General features: G+C 40.8%; 1 long non-coding RNA gene across 1 annotated transcript; it reads left to right on the top strand.

The window, feature by feature from the left end:
- Positions 1 to 399: 399 nt before the first annotated feature.
- Positions 400 to 11,816, top strand: LOC131908129 (uncharacterized). Its single transcript, XR_009378553.1, has 3 exons — positions 400 to 483; positions 765 to 837; positions 11,613 to 11,816. It is a non-coding gene; the product is annotated as an uncharacterized LOC131908129 (long non-coding RNA).
- The last annotated feature ends 9,500 nt before the right edge of the window (positions 11,817 to 21,316 follow it).

Genomic DNA, 21,316 nt, shown 5'->3' with positions numbered 1-21,316 from the left:
TCTGTCTGTGTGATGTCTCCAGGTGCCTAGATACACACATGTATCGGTGCTTTTGAGTTCTATTGCATCCTTTTAGCAACCTACCAAGATGGAAACAAGCTTTTTCTGCGGAGGCCCAGAAACTCAGAATTCCCTCAGTTCCACCACCTGCAGGATTTGAGGTCCACGGACAGATATTAAGTGTCAATTCTTTATTCAAATGCTGTAGCCAGAAGGAGGTTTGAACAGCTCGTGAGCTGAAACATAGTTTGTCTTTCAACTCCATGCACCCAAAATGAAGCTTGGAGAATCAAAACATTTCAATTTCTTGTTTCTGAGTGTAAAGGGACTCAGTGAAGGAGGGGCCCGAGATTCCCTGAGTCTCTCCTCTTAGCCTAATCATTTTCTTTTTTTTAATTATAGGTTACAGTTGGAGAAAAATCAGAAATATTATCGAATTAGAAACATGAAGTTACACTTGTAATAGACTTCAGAGATCATTTGGTGAGCCAAAGCCTCCTTTCGATGCTGAGAAAACGTCTCAGAGAGGCAAGAAGACTGGGGGTGGGAGGTTAGTTTTCTCCTACTATGTAGATTTTAGGAATCCAACTCAAGGCATCAGACTTCTCCCTTCTACCGTGTGTGTTCCAGGGAGCCAACTCAAGTCGTCAGGCTTGGCGGGCTAGCCCAGGCATACACATACATCAGCTTGTGCAGGCCAGTGGTCAATGACTAAGTTCCTCTTGAGTCACTCTCCACATCATTTTTTTTTTTTTTTCATCTAGGGTCTTTCACTGAGAATCAGGAACTTGAGGATTAAGCTGACCAACAGTATGCCAAAAAGTCAGGACTGAGCAGGTAGCTCACTGGTAAAGCTCTTCCCTAGCTTGAGACCCTATTTCCCATCTTCAGTCCCACCACACACACCCACAAAAAACATCACATAGTTTATGAAGTTTGTACACAGAAAAGCTGCTGTTCTAAGAATTACTGTCCATGACATCAGGAAAGGTATGTCTCCTTTCTTTATGTCCGTAGATCTCTGACCCTCCGTTACAATTTATTGTTCATATTTCTGCTTCCTTAACTGATACTTAAGTAGTATATTGCTTTCTTAAAAGTGACATACAGATTACCACACAAGGGGTGGTTCAAACGACAAATGTAGTTATTGTCTAGTTCTGGAAGCTTGAAGTCTGAAGTGAGTGTTGGCAAGACTCTCCTTTTTCTCAAGGGCATAGAAAGAAGCATCCTTCCTGACTCTTCATCACTTCTAGGATTGCCAGTGCTCCTTGGCATTCCATGACCTTGGACACATCACTTCAAACTCTGCTTCCATCATCACACGGCAGAGTCCCTGTGTGTCTCTTGGTCCAAAATTACCTCTTCTGATGAAGGCACCAGTCATTGTCTGGAGGCTCGTTCTATTAAAGAATGACCTCTTGTTAATTCCATCTACAAAGAGCTGACTTCCAGATAAGGTCACATCCGTAGATGCCTGAGGCTAGGATGTAGATGTCTTCTCAGAGGATGTAAAATGGTAGAAAGTTTTGAAAACTAAACCATAGCAATGTTTGTAGCCCCCACAGCAAATAAGAAGTTTGTGAAAACAAATTTAAACTTACCTATTAATTTAAATAGACACAATGTACTTCAAAAAGCATCTTTTCTCTGGCTGAAATGAGGAAGGTTAATGAGAAGCTCATAGAAATACAAGGAAGATGGTAGGTTGTTCTTGTTTGTGCTGACGGAAGAAACACTAAAAGTGGAGTATGTGGTGCCCAATTCCCTCCCCATCCTTTTGTTGTTATTGACCCAGAGAAATGAGCTGTTTCGGTATCTTCTCACCAATCAAGTTTTCCATGCTTGTCCTCTGCACAGGGAATAGTGTGTGTAACCTTGAAAAGTGAAAGTCTATTACCAGTTCAAGTTGTGCTGTCCTATTCTGTTTGTTGCCTTTCTAAAGCTACACATACTAGGTTTTGACTATTTTGGACGGATTTAGTGTTCTATTTCATAACCTGAGCCAAAGTCCTTAGATGACAGTCCTGGCAACTGGACTATGAAACCAGTAAGCAAATATAAGGGGTAGAGGTGAACTCCAAAATGGAAAAGAATGCTAGAGCCAAAGACTGGGAATATATGTAGGAACAACAGCACCTGAGTGAGGCAAATAGGATATTTGTGCATAATTTTAGTCAGGCAGCCATAGCTTGCTAGACACAATAAACTAGGACGCATCAAAAGCACTGGGTTAGGACACACCTACCTTTGCTACTATAACAAGTGTCTTAGCCTACCATAGTTGCTAGAAGAAAATACTTTAGACAGGTTAATTTATCTTTTTTTTCTGGTTGTTTGTTTGTTTGTTTTGGTGGGGTTTTTTGTTTGTTTGTTTGGTTTTGGTTTTGGTTTTGGTTTTGGTTTGTTTTGATACAGGGTCTCTACATAGCTCTGGCTGTCCTGGAACTGTGTAGACCAGGCTGGCCTCAAACTCACACCTGTGCCTGCCTCTGCTGGGATTAAAGGTGTGCGCCACCACTGCCCGGCAACAGGGTAATTTATAAGCAGCAGACTTATTGTTCATTTTGGAAAGCTCTGAAATCCAAAATCAAGGCTTCAGTAGAGCCAATGCCTTCCAAGAGGAACAGCTCCTCATAGATGGTAACTTCTCATGCCTTCAGATGGTGGAAGGGAAAGGAGGACTAATAAGTTCCCTCAAGCCTTTTCAATAAGGGTTTTAATTCCATACATGAGGGAAGAACCCTCCCAAAGGCCTCTCCCTCTTAAAGACTATCATATTGCTGATTGAGTTGCAACATTCGAATTTGAAGAGGTACCAGCATTCAGACCACAGCAGTTAGCCTTTTGAGGAAAAAAAAAATTCAAAAGGAGATCTGCTGGGGCACTGTCTATATACACAACTCTTTTCATTGTGGCCAAGGAAGCTGAATCTTCCACAGCATATGGATTTACTTTTTTCTCTCTGACTGACAGTTCTTTGCTTCCCACACAGGCAAATTTAGGCTGGAAAGAATGTATAATGTGGGAGGTCTTTATTACTAAAAATTAAATCCAATAAGATGCAGATGTCCTGACGGTGCCCACAAACAAGCTTTCTTTGTAATAAAGAGCCAACTGGAGAAAATATATTTATGCATCTGTATTAGAACAACTGGCAGATTTAAAACTGAAGATCTGTTTAAGATCACCACAATTAAGGGAAATACAAGAAAACAAGCCACTGGAATTTTTAAGAATGAGGTTATAGAACAAAAGTACTGCAGAATCCATATGTTACTAAAAGGATAGTCACACAATTATTTAAAATAAATTATTAATGCATGACATTAACAGTCTCATTGTTTGCCCTAATAAAATCACTTACTTGCCAAATTGTTGTGTCATAGGATATTTGCAGGTCTCTAACCTAGACTTAATGTTGTTACTGTATTACATAGTAAGAAAATGTTCAATTATTATTTTGAGTATATCTAAACATTAAAATATTTGGGCATTTTATTTGCATTTCATTTTTCTCTGACAGAATATTAATACTTTAATGCAAATGTTTTTGAAAGATATCTGCAAGAGAAAACTCTTATCCTCCATGATTCCTTCAAAAGGATACTATTGCTTTGATAATAAAATAGTAAGTTCCAGACTTCTTGAGTTAGTCTCCTCCACAATCAACGACTTTGACTGTGGCTAATTCATTCACCCCAAATAGTGTGTTGTTCAGTTAAGAGACAATAAACTGTAGGTAACACCAAGATACTCCAAACAATTTTTCTCTTTTTCTTTTCTTTCTTTTTTTAGTTGGGTGAGGGAGATCATGCTGTATATCCCAGATTGTGCTCAAACTCATCTCCCAAGGGGCTAGGATTAAAGGAATGTGTCATCATGCCTGGCATTTCAAAGATGCTTAAAGGTCCAGAAGTGTAGTGGCAGTTCATCCTTATATCTCTTCATTCTTTTTCTCCCCCCTTTTGGATACCTAAGGAATCATAATTGACCAGGACAATCAAGTTTATACCTTTTGTTCCCACTTTCTGAGTGTAACACCTTCTGTTGTAGACTAGATCTCCATTACATGAACCACAAGTATATTTGACTACTTTTGAGAAATAGCTACATGATTGATTGCTGTGGGCAAAGATTTTTTTCAAATATTAATAGTTTTTCAAAAGAAATTAAAATGCTGTTTCTGATGTGTTCTTCTAAATATCTTCTTGCTCACTTTCATAAGTTACTAAGGACTGAGTCTCTGTTTTACTGATTACCATTCACTGGTAGTTATGTCTTACCTACAGTCACAGGAATTATGTGAATTAGGATTTTCGTGGCTGCAAGTTATAAAAACACAATTAAACCTAAATTTAAGCAAGTTTAAGTTTATTGTCCCATTTCAATAGAAAAGATAAGGTAATAATTCACAAATTAATGAAGGCCTGTAGGAACTAGAAGTTTAGGCTCAGTAACCTGTCTCTCTCTGCGTCTTCATCTCTCTGTCTCTGTGTGTGTGTGTGTGTGTGTGTGTGTCTGTCTCTCTCCCTGCCCCTCATCACTGTACCTCTGTTCAGTTTTCTTCTTTTTATCTTAAAATGTACCTTCTCCAGTTAACTTGAGAAATAGCTGCTAGAAGCATCAATATGACATCCTCCTAACTTCTAAGTTACCCTAGAAGAAATTCAATTCATCCTCAATTGCATCTTCTCACCCCCACTTGTAGTACTTTGTCCAAGTGAATGGATTGGATGGCTGAGCAGGCTTGAGGGTGGGGCGGCAAGGCCTGTTACAAGAAGGGAAATGGAGAAAATATGCAGGCCGGCCAGAACAATAGAAGCACTGTGCACTGTAGGAGTGAGGGGAGTGCTATACTGTGGCTGTCACTTGTTTTGGAACTTAGATAAGTCATTTAAGCTCTTTAATATTTTTCATTTCCATAAAGGGAGTTGTAAAATGTAATAATGCCTTAATTGCTGTCCCTAGCACAGGGGAGGGGAAGAGGAATTCAGATGATTGTGTTAACTAAAAGGAACAGAGCTAAGGATGTCCACAATAGAATAAGAGGACTGGTCCTTAGATGTGTGTGTGACCCTCCCAGACCTGGCTAGAAAGGATAGACCCTTCCTAAATCTATAATTAGTATGTATACAGTCCAGATAATAGCATAGAAAGCAGTGTGAATGGTGCAATAGTAAGAAAAAAAAACAATAAAAAATGTATTGTGAATATAATTATGTGAAGACATAGTTATAAAAAGTACAATTCTCAAAAATTATAAACCTTCTATTACAGAAGGGAGTGGGATTTTGGTGTTTTAACTCTTTGCTCTCTTTTAAATTTTCTGTAATATTTTTTGTGCCACTTAGAAGAAAACTATTTTAATCTGGCATGGCAGCACACATTTGTAGTCTTAGCACTCAAGAGGCTTAGGCAGGAAAATCATGAGCTCAAGGCCACCCAGAGCTATATAGTAAGACCTAGTCTCAAAGACCAGCAAAAAATAACTGTTCTATCACACAGGCTAGAATTTCCTTGTAGATGACTGATTTGAGAAGTACTTGGACCATTCTGCTTCCAAGTCTCGCATGATAATAGCATTGCTGAGATCCTGCCTTAGACCAACTCTGTGTTCCACAGCAGAGATTTACTGCTACATTAATAACAAAAGAAAAATGTGCAGAAAGAACAACATCCAAAGTGGATTCTTTCTTGATTATAAATCCTTATTTAGACTACCTACCGATAGGCAAGAATAATGGGTTGATCTAGATGCTGGCAAATTTGGTAAACCAGTTGTAGACACTCTAGCTTTTGGCAGTGATCTGGTATGGATTATAGCTCTTCACCAAGTTGTCACATTTTACCTTTTAGCTCATTAACAAAGCCAAGGGGATGGTGATGATAACTAAGGTGCCTTAAACAGTAGTTTCCATAACATATGTGACACAGTTGGTGAAGAGATGGTCCTCTAACACTAGAATCTGAAAGGACACTGGAGCACTTGGAGTCCCTCTGCGGAAACACACCATGATGGAGAAGTAGGTCACCTCGGGAGTAAAGCTGGCACCTAGAAAAAAGTGCCAAGCAACATGGACACCACCATTTTCCTTTGCCTTCTTTTCAAATCAAATCTATGTTAGAGCACCAGATTTATTTCCTCACTCATTCCCACATTAGTTCTTGGCCCTTGACTACATTCTAGAGCTACTAAAGAAAACAAAATTTAGTGTCTGCTCATTAGGTGCTCACCATCCACCTGAGAAGGTGGAGATGCAAATAGGCCATTCCCAGGTAGTGGAATGAATGTCAGAGAAAACGTGAGCCCATGCAATTTATAAGAAGCGTTACCTAGGTTTAAGTTGCAGTGTTGCAAGAGCTAACATAGCTCTTCAATATAAATGAAATGCCTTTCTAAGATACAAACGCCCTTCTGAAATATGGTGTCTTTGAACTAAGTGCTTGGCTTTGTAGGGAATGCCTTCAGTAACCTGAAAGGGCCTCAAAAACTGTAACCTTTGTGGAGAGAATGAACAACTTATATTGACACACTCCTTGACCCTCACAATCCCTCAAAGGCACAACACGCTTCTACTCATTATAACTCCTTAGCTTTTTTCCTTTCCACATAAAATGAAAACATCACACCCTATAACTCTTCAAAATCATCCAAAGAAATCACTTTAAGATGATGATCAGTGTGAAATATTTGCTATCTTGCCAGCTTTCCTTTAAAAAAAATTCCAGAAACTCAAAAGGAATAGAAACAACTGATCTCCGCTAGCAATACCACCTGTCAATCACAGCAGTTGTTCCCACTTTCCCCTCTGGAATCTTTTTAAGGGACTGAATATTTCTGTCTTTGCTGTTCAACTGTCACTCACAGGAATCCACTCAAACTCTGTCCAGATCTTCTCCTTAGTTTTGTGTGTATTTTAGGGCAAGAAAGAACAGAATTCTAAGTAAAAATACCACTCTGCCTCTGATGTTGTTTGTTTGTTGCCTCTAGTGTTTTGGATTTTTTAGGGTGGGGTTTCAAGACAAGAGTTTCTCTGTGTAACTCTGACTGTCCTGGAACTGGCTTTGTAGACCAGGCTGGTCTCAAACTCAGAGATCTGCTTACCTCTGCCTCCAGAGTGATAGGATACTTCTGGTGTTTTTTAAGTTGTATTTATAATACAAGTATTGCTGTCAGACTGCTGGAGATCTGCTACTTCAATCAGACAAAGGAAGGAGTGCTTTCAAAGCCCAATAAGGTGCTTCAGTCCAAGGCTGAAGAACCTAAAACTCAAACTCATATATGGAGGTGCACATCTGTAATCTCAGCACTCAGACTGAGGCAGTAGAATATTGAGTTCAAGGCCAGTTTAGAATGCATAGTGAGACTATCTTTAAAAAATAAAGCAAAACAAAAAGATAGTTGTACATAATATAAATATGAAAATAACCATAGTCTTGAAGTCAGAATAAGTAAAGAGAATATCTGAAAGAATGCATTCTATTTTAAAAATTACTTTCATCTTGATAGCAAAATAAGGACCACATAATTTGCCTATATATACTTCTTTCAATAAACATATATATGTATCAGGCTTTCTCGGACCCCCATCCCCCAAATCATGACACGGAAACTTATTATTAGTTATGAATGCTTGACCTTATGCTTGTCCCACTAACTATTGTAACTTAATTTAACCAGTTTCTCATCTATGTCTTTCCTCCAGGCTTTTTACCTTTCTTTCATTCTGTATGTCTTACTCCATGTCTGGCTGGCTGGCAGCTACTTGGCTGGCTGGCCCTGGGTGTCTCACTGTCTTTCTCCCTTGTTCTCTCTCTCTCTTCCTGAGCCTAGATTCTTCCTCCTACTTATTCATATATGTCTGTGAATGCTTGCCTAGCTATCGGCCATTCAGCCTTTTATTAGACCAATCAGGTGCCTTAGGCAGACAAGGTAAAACAGCAATACATCTTTACATAATTAAACAAATGCAGAATAAATAAGTGCAACACACCTTTACATAGTTAGAGTAGTATTCTGCAACATAAACAAATGTAACATATCTTTACATAGTTAAAGCGATATTCTATTCTGCAACATATATATAATATATATTGCTTAATATCTGTTATCATGTTAATGAACATAACAACAAGGCTTTTTTTAAAATGTTGGCCTATTGAAAACGGTGCTGGGACTCAAGCCCAGGTCCTCCAGAAGAGCAGCCAGGGCTCTTAACTACTGAGCCATCTCTCCAGTTCCTAACTATTTCTAACTTTTGAATTGTATGTTTGTATATCTGTGTGTTTGTCTTTCTCTCTGTGTACATTTGTACACATATATACATATATATATGTAAATGTATTTAGATGCCCTCAGAGTCCAGAATAGGGTGTCAGATCCCCTGGAGCTGGAGTAATAGGTGGTTGTGAGCTGCCTAACTTGAGTACTGGGAACTGAATTTGGGTCCTCTACAAGAGCAGTCTATGCTCTTAACTGCTGAACCATCTCTCCAGCCCCTATACAAGGATATGTGTTGGTTTGTCTTACAGTTTATAGTTCTAATATTGTTTTCCTTATCCACTTCCGTGTTATATATCTCCCATTTAATATACTTAGGTTCATTTCTCACTCTTCATATTCTACCTCTGGTTTTCCTCACATCCTGGCTGGAGTTAATTTTATTTATCAGGGAGGGGGATATGTGTCTGATTACCATTGTTCTAAGAACCAGTTACAGGAAAAATCTATTTGTAATGGCATGTATGTGTGAAAACACCATGATAAAGCCCTTTATTCTATATGCTAACTTTTAAGATTCATGTTTTTCAAAACCAAAGCACACAAAACCCAAAAAGTTTCGTTGCCTTTCCAGTCTTGCTACGATTTCTCCCCACCCCAGTCCTCTCTACTCCCACCAGAAAACACTCTCCTTTTCTGCTTTATCCTCTTTGCTTTTCTATGGCACAAATGAGTAGATAATGTTTACTTTCTCTAAATCCCTTTCCTTTTTACTTGAAGTATTTTATCTTCCTCAAAGTCTTTCTCTTCTCATAATTTTTGTTTTTCACTGTTGTCCTGACTATTCTTGCATATTTATTCTTCCACATGAACTTTGTATCAACTTATATAGCTCTGTTTTAAAAAGCTTCTTGGAATTTTTATTAGAGCTGCATTAACTCTATAAACTGATTTAAGGAGAACTGGCATCTTTATAATGTTGACTCATCTGATGCAGGAACAGAGGACGACTTTCCATTTGCTGCTCTCCGCCTGGCAGGATGCTTTAAGATGCTCACATCTAGGTTCTGTGCGTTTGCGACTGTGTTTACTTCCGAGTATTTAATCTTCTTTATTGCTACTAAAATGGGCTTTTCTCTAACTTTATGGGCTAAAAGTGGTTATTGTTCATATATATGAAGGGTATTCATGTTTGGCATTTTATTTTACATTTAAAATGTTAATGACCTTGGTGACCAAATATAGTGACTCCTGGTGATAAAAACAGACATTATGTCTGCCACTACAGTCTTGTAGCTGTGGTACATTATATGGGCTTGACACACTGAGTTTTAAACAACTCTTTCCCTTAGTGTCCCAATCAATGAAAACACGATAAAAAGATAGATTTCTATTTGAGTGAAGCTTTTACTAATATTTTAAAAATGCGTTTTTCGACCCAAACTCCAAGTCCTAGCAAGGAGTCCTTAAGGGGAATCAGAAAGGGGTGGGCTTTGTGGAAGGAGAAGCAGAGATGTGGCAAATCTGAGAAGCCCCAAATGTACAAGAGGAAATTATTTGGAGCCATTTTAGGATGCGAGGCTAGAGCTAGAAGAAGGTGTCTTCGCTTCCTTCCCAGTTGGCTGTCTGAGTACCTGACAAGCAGCTTAGGGAGGAAGGAGAATTGAACTCCCAGTTCCAGCCCAGCCCATCACAGTGTGGAGTCAGGGCGGCAGGACCAGCCACAAGGCTAGCCACATCCACAGTCCAAAGCAGAGAGATGAATGCACACAGACCTGTGCTTCGCTCGCATTTTCATTTGTCATGTTGTCTAGGACCCAAACAAAAAGAATAGTGCCACCCGCTTTTATCCTGGGTCTTTTTATATCAATGAACACAGTCAAGACAATCCCCTACAGGCCAACAACTCACTCTCAGCTTCACTGAGACTCTCCCCAAGTGATTGTAGATTGCGCAAAGTTGACTGTTAAAACTAACCACCCCACGGAATGATTTTTCCAAGTCTGTATATGAATGATAGTTGAAATTAGAAACAAGATGTGGTTCCCAAGGATGAAAGAATAGAAAAACAGACAGAGCTGGAACCTGAACAGTAGAGAACACCCAGGCCAGGCACACAGAGTGGAAGGAGGCAGAGTATCAGAAGCCTAGAAGGAAGGAAAGTCCAGAGAATGAAAACAAGCCTTTATGGCAAAGACTTCAGTAACAGCAAAGCCAATGAGTATAGTAAATACCAGTACTTGTTGACGCTGGTATTTCCCTACGTCTAGCTTTGAGCCTTCTAGTTCCTTAGAGATGATATGTGGTATTCAAATAACATGGGTTAGGGAAACCACAAATGCCTGATGATCTGGGTTTGGATCCCCAGAACCCATATCAAAGCTGGACACAGTAACACAAGCATCAGAAATCACTGCTCACTAGGGAAATAGGAGGTAGAGACAGGAGCATCTCCAAAACTAAGGGGCCAGCTGACCTGGCTCACTCAACAAGGAACAGAACCTGTCTCAAAACAAGATAGAAAAGTGAGGACCAACACCCACAGGCTGTCCTCTGACCTGCACACATACATGCATCTTGCATAGACATACTTGAGTATGTACTCTCATACATTACACACACATAAATATTACAAAGATTTAACAAAAAAAGCCACAAGTTTGGAAAACACTGAATTATTTTCTTTCCATTCTCTAGTGCTGAGGGTTAAATTCAGGGCCTTGCACATGCTCAATCCACACTCTACCACAGAGCTACACCCTCTACCCGGAATAGATTTCTTTACTGTGGGACTTCTCAGAGCTACTGCTATGCTTGCTTGCAATATGAATTGCTATATATTAGAGCAGAATGCAGAGTTCTACACATTTCTCTTTTTCTCTTATACGTGTAGATGTTTTTTCCTGAATTTATCTTTATGCACCATATGGTACATTTCCGTGCCTGTGGAGGCCAGAAGGTGTCTGATCCCTTGGAACTGTAATTATAGTCAGTTGTGATCTGCCACATGGGTGCTGGGAATTGAACCTGAGCTTTGCTCTCTGACTCCTCTTCTCTTTTTTCAGGGGAGGGAGAGAAAGAGGCTCTCACTGTGTAGCAACTGCCTGGCCTAGAACTCACTATGTACACCAGGCTGGCCTCAGACTCAGAGATTCACATGTACTCTGAGTGCTGGGATCAAAGGCATAGGCCACCATACCCAGTCAAACTTCTTTAACCAACTGATCTAAAAATTCCTTAACCAGCCTTTTCTTCCAAATGAATTTCTGGAGATGAGAGTATCTGAATACACTTTGGAAATTTTAGAAAACACCAAAAACTAGTTCTCCTTAGCCTCTTCTCTGTCTTTATAGGCAAACACAGCAAGAATGCCCTTTTTGTTTTACAGGAAACAGCCCTCACTAATGCTGGAAGATGTCTCCAGCATTATTCACACCACAGCCTGAGCTAAACACCAGACTGAACATGGGAGACAGCAAGAAGTAGTTGGGAGACAGAGAGGAGCCCTGCTGGGGCAGGGGAGAAAAACAGCCATTGTGTCAAAAGTCCAGAGGCTTCTGGGATCTTGATGCAACTGGCAGTATCAGTTCCCGAGAGATCTGATCCTGGAAGCCGGAGAGACCCCGTGGTTCTCAGAAGCATCCTGTCCACCCAGAGAGTGAGGCACTTGCTGCAGGCTCTTTCCAGAATGGAGAAAGCTTGTCTAGACAGAGCCTGCAAACAGGCAATAACCTGACAGGCACACAGGGTGGGGCAGAGCCAACCACTTCTCAAACAGAAGAGCATTCTAAACTTGGGGGAAAGAGCTCTTTAAAAAAATTGCTTTTTTTTTTTTTTCTAAGATGAAAAGTCACTTGACTTTATCGGCAAAGGAAAAAGTGTTTTTCTTCATCAATACCTTGAAAGAAATTATAGTGACAATGAGAGATAACGAAGAACTGAGTGGATTTATCATAAATGTGTTCACTGAGACACAGCATTCCCTTAAATCGGTACTTTTCAACCTTCCTGATGCTGCGACCCTTTAATCCCCTTGGCCTCACGGTAGCCCTCTATCCCAAGATGCCTCCTGGTTCCAATCTTCCCCCATCTAACTGTGCACCTCTCTCAGAGCTCAAGAATCTGACCTGGTGACTGGGGTGTTTACTACTTGCCAAAGTAGGATTTGCAAGAGAAAGGATGAGTTTGTTTGTTTGTTTATTGTTGTTGTTTTGGTGTGTGTGCTTGCATAGTCATGTGCATAGGGTGTGTGTGTGTGTGTGTGTGTGTGTGTGTGTGTGTGTGTGTGTGTGTGTGTTTGTAGGAAGCAGCAATGAAAGTAGTTTCTGTGATTTTTAGACTCGCTTATAGGAGTGGAGAAAGATGGTATATGGGTACTTAAAGTTCGGTATGTTTGGGGACACCAGGTAAAGATGTGTTCGTAGGGGACAAAAAAAGAAGGAACATTGTCGTAGAGCTTGCGGGGATAAAGGACCTGGACCAGACCTAGAGGTTCAGGGTCTTCATGTACCCAAATAGTCTTTCTCATCGTGGATATGAGTAAGAGCACTTTTTAAAGTGTGGCTCACGGAGCCTTCCTTTAAAGCATTGAATTAGCTATACGATCCTATGTGTTTTTTACTTACGGCCATTTTTAAAACATTTTCACTTGTTTCGTCAAGGGGTACACACATGCCGCGCGCGTGCCTGTGGAGGTCAGAGGACAAGTTGTTGGAGCTGCTTCTCTTCTCTCCTTCCGCCGCGTGCCGCCGCCGTGTGGATCCATCCCAGGGATCAAACTCAAGTCATCAGGTTCGACAGCAAACACCTTCACCTGCTAACTCATCTTCTTGCCGCCCTCCCTTGCAGCCGTTTGCAAGAGCAACTACTGTGTTCCCTTAGAACCTTTCCAGTGCAACTTTACGCCCATGGAGCTGTGCGCTACACAGATTAAATAAATATCTGCCCATTGTTCTACTGTGTCAGTGTTACATTCTGAGACACATCAGTAATTTCCCTAGGGTTAATAAAAGTAATTGTAAACAGTTGGCTAGTCTGATGTACCAAAGGCTAGCTAAATATAGCAATAATAGTTACCACATTTGCTAAAATAACAGCTAAGCTGCTGTACACAATTTGGGATTAAAGGCTCATTAAATAATAATACAGTTCTTTCCAACCCAACTGTCCTACTCATTATTCTAAGACAGGCATTGACTAGTCCAGCTCCTGTATTTCTAGTGACTTTACTTATTCCATCTGTCCAGCTCCTAGCTCCTCTTGTACCTTGTTCATTCCTCACAAGTGCTATCTGTGAAGGGCTTCTCAAATACCCTGGCCCTCCCTGGTGTATATCAATTCACTTCATTAGTTTTAATCTATTGAACCCATCTTCTAATATTGGAGAGAAATTTGAAACATTTTAGTACCTCTCTTGCCTAGCACAACAGTAACAGGCACCTAACAACTCATTGTTGGTGGTAATTAAAGAAAAAGCACTAAAGAACTCACATGGGGGCTGGAGAGATGGCTCAGCGGTTAAGAGCACTGACTGCTCTTCCAGAGGTCCTGAGTTCAATTCCCAGCAACCACATGGTGGCTCACAACCACCTGTAATGAGATCTGGTGCCCTCTTCTGGCCTGCAGGGACACATGCAGGCAGAATACTGTATACATAATAAATAAATAAATCTTTATGAAAAAAAAAAAAAAAAAGAACTCACATGGTCACAGATTATGGGGCATGGAGTCACTGGGAATTCAGTACTCTCAGCCTGACACCTGCAAGACATTGTATGTTTGTCCTCAAATTAAAGCAGGCTCACACAGTGGTTCCCAACCAGAAGTTCCCAGAAAACTGCTGAAATATATAATGTGATACACACACACACACACACACACACACACACACACACACACGTGAGTATTATTTGGCCATAGAGAAAGAAAATGGATAAAATTGGAAACTATCATACTAAGTAAGATAAGCCAGACTGACAGATATACATGTTTGCTATTATATGCAAAACCTAGTTTGTGGCCAGGCGGTGGTGGCGCACGCCTTTAATCCCAGCACTCGGGAGGCAGAGGCAGGTGGATCTCTGTGAGTTCGAGGCCAGCCTGGGCTACCAAGTGAGTTCCAGGAAAGGCGCAAAGCTACACAGAGAAACTCTGTCTCGAAAAAAAAAAAGAAAAAAAAAAAAAAACAGAAATGGGCTGTGTAGCTTAAGTTTTCCTGCCTGGCCCACAGTCAGGATATATCTCTTTCACCTGCCAGTCCCACAGCCTCTCAGACCCGACCAAGTAAACACAGAGACTTATGTTGCTTTCAAACTGTATGGCCGTGGCAGGCTTCTTGCTAACTGTTCTTATAGCTTAAATTAATCCATTTCCTTTAATCTATACCTTGCCACATGGCTCGTGGTTTACCGGCATCTTCACAAGCTGTTTCTCATCGTGGCGGCTGGCAGTGTCTCTCTGACTCAGCCTTCCACTTCCCAGCTTTATTCTCCTCCTTGCCCCGCCTATACTTCCTGCCTAGCCAACGGCCAATCAGTGTTTTATTGATTAATTAGCAACACATTTGCCATACATCCCACAGCAGGGCTGAGTTTAAGTGTAAGAGCTAGTCAGTGATAGGCCTGAGCTAATGGCTGAGCAATTTTAATTAATATAAGCCTCTATGTGTTTACTTGGGTGTGAGCGGCTGTGGACCAGGCAGGACACAGGAAAACTTCCAGCTACATACACGTAGGGAAAAATCATTATGAAGCTCATGTTTTATAGAATTCATATATATACTGTTAATAAAACAAAAATTAAACCATTTGCACTATTCTGTCCTTACTACCAACTTTCACAAGGACAAAGTTGTTACAAAGTACTAAATCCTCCAAAATGTTTTTTCAGTGGAGATATGGCTTACTTAATATTGTAAAATTATCTTGCTTCATTTTGTTCTGAACATTCTACGTAGAATTCAACCAATTATCTTAAAATATAAGGGTTTTTTTTGGGGGGGTTGGTTTTTGGATTTTTCAAGACAGGGCCTCATTGTGTAGTCCTGGCTGTCCTGGAACTCACTATGTAAACCAGGCTGGCCTGGAGCTCACAAAGGTCTGCCTGCCTCTGCCTGTCAGTGCTGGGGCTAAAGGGGTGAGTGCTATGCCCAGTTGAAGATGTTTTTAGAGTGGACTATGTTGTAAGATTCTCTAGAAAGGAGACTTTCCTGGGGAAGCACATCTAGCTTCTGTTGTGTCCACTTAGGTGTCTGGTAATGAGAGTCAGAACTGGACAAATGAAAGGCTGCTCATTTTAGATGTACATATGTTTTCTAAGTTCTCTCAGGTAGCAGCTCAGTTTTCCAAGTTATAGCAAAAGGAGAAATTAGCTTTATTGCTTTCTCCCTTCCCCCATATTTTAAGCTAAGAATGAAAAAGAAATATGAATTTTACTTTCCAGACAATTTATTCAGCCTTGCTCTTGTTATATCTTCAGGGAGTACATTTACATTTTGAAAAAATACTGTGATGTACAAATGTGCTTACCCTGCTCAGCCAACATATCATAGATACTATATAATAACATCTGGGAATATTAAACTCTGCCTTTACTGGCAACCCGATTGGCATCTTTAACTCACAATGCAGATGTTTTATGCTGATGTGTTTTGAAAATATTTGAAGTATTCTCAAGACAATATTCTGAGGTTTCTGTAGTGGTCCACTTTAGTCTTTTGAAGTTCTCTATACAATAGGATACATACATAGATTTTCCAAAACATGCTTCAGTGGGAAAAGAAGAAAAGTCCAAGCTGGCAGCGCACACAGCTTCCCCGAGCTGTCTGCACCTAATTCCTTTCTGTTGTTTTGGCAGTCAGGGAGCTTTCTGAGAGCAATCTGATAAAACAGTTCCCACTCCCAGTCTGCTTTGTAAAATCTAAATCATTTTAATGGCTTGTATTTATGAAGCACTCATATTTCTAAAGTATAGATATAAAATTTTAATTTTGTCTCTGAGTACATGATATTTCAGCTTTGTGTTTTCCAGAGGGTGCCCATGATAGCAGTTACGGCCTCTGTGTACAGAAATGGCTGATAAGGCCAACGTATTGGCCTTCCTTAATACCTGTGCTAGGCATTGTTCTGTTGCTCAGTCAGTTCCGATGGAACTTGTTCCCGTTTCCACTTAGGCTGCAACACTGGGCACAACCCAGCTTCTGTTGGAAAGGAACTGCCTCAGCCATCTGTTGCAAAACATTGCTAGTGGTCCACTTTGTGCCCTGCAGAAGTCCTTAAAGCGTGGGCTTCAGAATGTTTTCAAAGCAAAGTTTACATCTCTGTATTCCAGTGTGACATTGTTAGCATGTAGAAAGCACACAGACTTTGGAGACATGTCACCTAGCTATCATTCTCAACTTCATTACTTTCTAGCTATATCACCTTGGCTCGGTCAGTAAAAGTGCCTGCTGTGCAAGCGTAAAGACCTGAGTTCGGATCCCCAGGCCTGGCAGCTTCTGTAATCCCAACAGTGGGAGGCAGAGACAGAGAATCCCTGGAGCTCATTGACCAGCCAGCCTATCCAAATTGATGAGAACCCTATATCCAAAAATAAGGTAGAGATTGGTCAAAGAAGACTCCCCAAGTTGACCTCTGGCTTCATACACACACACACACACACACACACACACACATACACACAAGCATACAACCACTACATATACACACACTCGTACGCATAGAAAGAGCTCTCTGGCCCTCAGTCCTTTTCTGGTGGAGACAATAGGACCTTGCTGATCCAGGTGTGCTGGTTTAAGAGGATGCACAATGACCTCTGTTGGGGCATGCCATTATCATTCTCTGAATTTACTTGAATCAGCCTGTACTTTTACTTCGGGGGATCATAATATAATCACATCATTTCCCCCTTCCCTTTCCTCCCTCCAAACCCTTCTATATTCTCCTCCTTGCTCTTTTTCAAATTCATGTCCTCTATTTTTTTCACTAATTGTTGTTACATATAGGTATGCATATGAATATACATATATATTCCTAAATACATAAATACACCCTTCTCAGTCTGTATAATGCTCCTTGTATGTGTGTTTTAAGGGATGACCATTTGATATTGGATAACCATGTGGTGTGCTCTTCCCTGAGGAGGAAGACTGTTTCTCCCACTCTCATCAATCCTTGGTTGCCTGTAGTTCTTTGTGGAGGGTTGAGGTTTGGTGGGCTTTCCCCATCCACTTCAGCACGTTTATTGTTGGCCTTGATCAGCTCACACTTGAGCAGTCATGTGGGTGAGACTTTATGGGCGGAGCTTCTGACATCCCTAGGAGATGCAAACTCCCTGATGCTCTGGCTCTCACAGTCTTCCCACTCCCTCTTCTGCAATGGTCTCTGAGACTTAGATGTGGGAGTTGTTCCGTAGATGTACCCACTGGGAGTGGGCTCCACAACTCTGCATTTTGGTTGATTGGTTGTGGTTTTCTGTAATGGTCTCTTTCTGTTGCAAAGAGAAGTTTCCTTGCTGCGGGGTGAGGACCACACTTACCTGGCTAGATCCTGGAGAAGAGTGTGTCTATCAGCCTGTGTTGAAATGCACACTGATTGTCCTAGTAGGTTTTTGTCAACTTGACACAACTAGAGTTATCTGGGGAAAGAAAACTCAATTGAGAAGATGCTGCCATCAGATCGCCCATAGGTAAGCGTGTAGGGCCTTTTCTTGATTGTGACTGATGTGGGAAAGATCAGCCCACTGAGAGGCGGTGCCACCCTTGAGCAGGTGGTCCCAGTTGTATAAAAATGCAGGGTGAGCAGGCCAGTAAGCAGTATTCCTCTTTGGCCTCTGCTTTGGTTTCTGCCTTGAGTTCCCACCCTGACTTCCCTCAGTGTGACCTGAGGTTTGTAAGCTAAAAAGCCCTTTCCTGTCCAGGTTGCTTTTAGTTGTGGTATTTTATCGCAATAGAAATCCTAACTAATACACCGCTTAAGTAATGTGTCTCCAAAGTCTATGCAGCGTTGTTTCTGTACCCTCCCTCCCACCAAGTCTCCACCTCTTCCTCATCTTTTCTCACTCTCAACAGATGACTTCGATTTACCAAGAGGCTCGAAGGCATCGCAGGAGAACTTTCACAGGCTCTGTGTCATTTCTTCTTGTCTGACGACATCTGTGTCACTATGTCTTAACCTTCTCATGCTTCTTATGGACAGTTGCCATGCTCCCAGCAAGGGCAATTGTGGGACTCATATTTAAGCACCATACCTTTCAACTCAACTCAAAGATGTTGCTCTGAGACTCTCTCTCTCTCCCTCCCTCCTTCCCTCCCTCCCTCTCTGTCCATCTATCCTATCTATCTATCTATCTATCTATCTATCTATCTATCTATCTATCTATCATCCATCTATCCATCCATCTATCTATCCATCTATCTATCTATCTATCTATCTATCTATCCCTCTCTCTCTCTTTCTCTGTCACTTTGTCACTGTTCTCGCTCTGACATCATACCTCACTTCTTCCCTTCATCAATCACATCCAAATACAGTTAGGCTGTTATTACATCTCTGTCCCTGCCCCCCTCCCCCAAATTCTCTAAGACTAGCCCTCTCAAACTTTTCTCCCGACTTGTCTCTTGATCCACCCGAGGCAGATTTTCCACTCCCACCACTTGCACCAAAAAGGCTCTTCAGGGTCTGAGGAGCTGGAGGGATTGCTTAGCAGCTAAGAGCACTGGCTGCTCTTCCAGAGGACCCATAATGCCACACGATTCAATGTGGAATGTTAAGCATGTGCTCTAATGTTCATTTTCTATGGAGAAACTACATAGCTTTCAAACCGTCTTTAAGAAGATATAATTGGGAGCTGGAGAGATGGCTCAGGGGTTAAGAGAACTTGTTGCTCTTTCAGAGGACCTGAATTCAATTCCCAGCACCCACACAGTTGTTAACAACTGTCCTTAACTCAGTCCAGTTCCAAGGAATCCTGTGCCATCAACTGACTTCCCTGGGCACCAGGCATGCTCATAGCACACATACATACTTGTAGGCAAAACACTCATATACATAAAATAAAATGAATTCATCTTTTTTTAAAGAATCTACAATTAGAAAGAATCTGGCCCCTTTAAAAAGTTACTTGAAGGGGATGCTGGAGAGATGGCTCAGTGATTAGGAACATTTGCTGCTCTTGCAGAAGACCCATGTTCAGTTCCCAGCGCCTACATGGATACTCTCAACTGTCTATAACTCCAGTACTAGGGAATCCAACACCTTCTTCTGACCTCCGTGGGCATGAACATAGTGCACAAACATTCAAGCAGACAAAACATTCACATGCATAAAATAAGTAAATCTAAAAAATAGATTTTAAGTTGATGGGGTGGGGTCAGCAAGATGGGCCAGTGGGTGAAGACATTTGCCATTAAAGCTTAGCAACCTGAGTTCACTCCTTGGGACCCATGAAAGGTGGATGAAGAGAAGTAACTCCATGATGTTGTTCTCTGACCTCCACACGTTCGCCGTGCCATGTGCGTGAACACACATAATCATCATCTCCATAATCAGGCATATTTACACAAAAAGAAATAGGAAATAAATAGGAATGTTTTGAAGTTACTAGAATTTTGTATTGTGGCACATGTCTGTTATGATAGCACTCAGGAGGCTGAAGCCAAAGGATTGTGAGTTTCAAGATGGCCTGGGCTGCACAGGGAAATCCTGTCTCCAAATAAAGTTATTAGGACAAATTTTCTCTCCATCTACATTCTTAGAAAATATGTTTGAGCACAGTGTCAAGACATTGAAGAACTATACTTAAACTGATCGTGCTCTAGTTGTTATTAGCGTGACACTGACAGCTGTTTTGCATGGCTACTGCTGATGGTGTTCAAGAAGGCGCTTTTAATTAGCGTATATGTTGATTGATAAAATAATGCACTTCACTGTAACATTTTCACACACGTGTTTCAGGTACTTTGCTCAGATTCACCCTCTCCATCTTGGTTTTTTATAGTTCCAAAACAGATTGTAAAGATGTGTGTAATACAAAACTCTTAATAGTTTTTCATCATTGTTACACTTGTTCCATATAAAGTATGTCCCACATTCTGAAAAAAATTTTCTTTTTATTTGTTGTGTCTTTGATGTCTAGAGATCATTCTGTTGCTTAACAAAATTCATCCAATGCTTTCACATTTTAGTTTCCAAGCAAAAATACTTTCTATATCTTATAGTTCAGGGGATATATGAGTACTTTTCTTCTTATTGTAACAAAATTCCTGATCGAATCAACTGAAGAGAAGAAAGATGTATTCTGGCTTGTGGTTTAAGAAGGGAAGCAGTCCAAAGTCATGAGAAGGCCAGCACATGATGTGCCTGGTCACATCGACTGCCCAGTCAGGAAGCAGTGTGCACACGACCTCCTCACCCCCTCCTTTTAAAATATTTTATTTTACATGTATGAATGTTTTGCCTGCATGTATGCCTGTGTACTACATGCATACCTGAAGACCATAGAGACCAGAAGAGGCCATTAGGATCCCCTGGGGCTGGAGCAGTAGATGGCTGTGAGCCAGTCTGTGGGTGATGAAAACTAAACCTGGATCCTCAGGAAGAGCAACAAGTGCTCTTAACCACAGAGCCATCTCTCCAGCTCTGTGTTCACTCTTTCCATTTGGTGCAGAACCCCAGTCCATGGGATGTGCTGTCCACATCCAGTCTTCCTGACTCAGTTCAGTCCTTTTCAAAACCTCATCACAGACATACCTGGAGGTGTGTCCCCTATGTAACTACAAATCTGCTCAAGCTGATGATGAAGTTAACAATCCTCATAGGAAGTTATTATGTAACGTCCTTTGGGAGTTATCTTACTCTTGAGTAAGGATTAATGGATTCCCTCTGAGGACAGAGTTAGGCTATATAGCTAGTCTTCTGTTTCGCCACTAGTTAGAGGAAAACCACCTTCTGGATTTTAGCATTTTTTTAATCTATAAATTAAATTTTTAGACATTTTTATTAGCATACATTCATTGTACAAAATAATAGGTTTCATTATGAGATTTCCATACATGTATAATGTACTTTAATCATATTCACCTCTATAAATTAAATT

Source organism: Peromyscus eremicus, chromosome 4 (assembly GCF_949786415.1).
Source record: "Peromyscus eremicus chromosome 4, PerEre_H2_v1, whole genome shotgun sequence".
In the NCBI taxonomy this organism is placed as follows: Eukaryota; Metazoa; Chordata; class Mammalia; order Rodentia; family Cricetidae; genus Peromyscus; species Peromyscus eremicus.
Note: the sequence above shows the minus strand (reverse complement) of the source record. Positions and strands in the feature narration are given on the sequence as shown.